The sequence below is a fragment of the Phalaenopsis equestris genome, unplaced genomic scaffold (assembly GCF_001263595.1).
Source record: "Phalaenopsis equestris unplaced genomic scaffold, ASM126359v1 Scaffold000511, whole genome shotgun sequence".
In the NCBI taxonomy this organism is placed as follows: domain Eukaryota; kingdom Viridiplantae; phylum Streptophyta; class Magnoliopsida; order Asparagales; family Orchidaceae; genus Phalaenopsis; species Phalaenopsis equestris.
This window is the reverse complement of record NW_018164951.1, coordinates 471,193-472,706: the sequence shown is the minus strand read 5'-3', so window position 1 is coordinate 472,706 and position 1,514 is coordinate 471,193.

Below are 1,514 nucleotides of genomic sequence, written 5' to 3'. Positions count from 1 at the left end.
TATATATATATATATATATATATATCATTAAAAAGGAAGGATAATTTAGTAATAAACATATGGAGGATTTTTCATAGGATAGCTAGGAAGGGCAATTGGGGTGATGGGAAGCCATGGCCAGCAACATCAAGTGGGCCTGCCAAGGTTGATATAGTGGGTTTTGATGTGTTAATTGCCTTAAGTTGGAAGAGGAGACAACATGCAACAAACACTCACCTTGTTTTGTTGTTATTGTAGGGAGCAAATGTCCCCACCATGTCCTTTTTGCTTACATATAATGTATATATGTGATTAATAATCCCTTCCATGAATTTCAAACTCCAAGGTTTTTGTTTTGCATGGTTTAAAATTATAGAAAGGCGTATCTCTTAATTCAAGAAAAAAAATTAATGAGCCTAATTTTATTTTTAATTTTAGATTAGTATCAAATTATATTTTTATCAGAAAGTACTATATTAATTTGCTCTAATATGAGTAAATACTTATAGTGTAATGTCAATTTATACGAAATTATATATTATATAAGAAAATTTATGTTTATTTTTTTATCTTATTAGCATTAATTTAATTTAATATATTTAAATATCAGATTTTATGAAATATACCATAAATAAGATAGTGTTTGCCTACATTCTCCTATTATATTTGGCTCTTGTTAACATGTCATATTGGTCAATGTATTGAAATATGTTTATTATATATATATGTAGACATATGATATAAATAAAAAACACTTTTTTCTATCAATTTCTTCACAAACAAGCACATAAATAAATAAATAAATAAAATTTCAAACTAACAAATATATTATCCATAAAAAAAATGTATTTTTATGGCTAATGTAAGCTGGTAATCATTTAGCTCATCAAAATATGAGCCTTTCGGCCAACACAAAAATGAATGGGGGATGTATTATGTCCCCCAGTGAAGAGACCCATACTTATCTTTTCATTTAATGACTATTTATTTATTGATGTATACTTATCATGTGGGGCAAATAATAGTTTTAAAATCCTTATCATCATTAACCTCTTTTTTTTTTGGAAGCTCTTTTGGTTTCTTAGCTTATAAATTGTTTTTTTTTTCTAATTATTTTTATTATAAAATATTATAAAAATTTATTTAATTAAAGTTAAATGGGGATTAATTTGGTAGTACAATTTTTACATGATAGACATTTTTGAATCATTTTTGTTTAGTTGAGGGACTAAATTAAAGGTCTTAAGGATTCGTTTGGGATTTAATCTAAGTCATTTACTAGAATGAAAATTGGGGCTGCAAAGCGAGTCCCAAGTAATTAGTTAAGCGAATTTTACATACATACCACACAATTCGTTTGTATTTACAACCTAAACTTTAATATTTATGTTTATAAGACTCAAGGTTTATAAATATATGCATATGAAGGTAATTTTGATGTTTTGTTAAATATTTGGACGCAAATAAGCTGTTTACAAAACGCACAAGCCAAACAACTGCAGCTTCTCCAGAACAGGGGCAGATTGATAATTTTT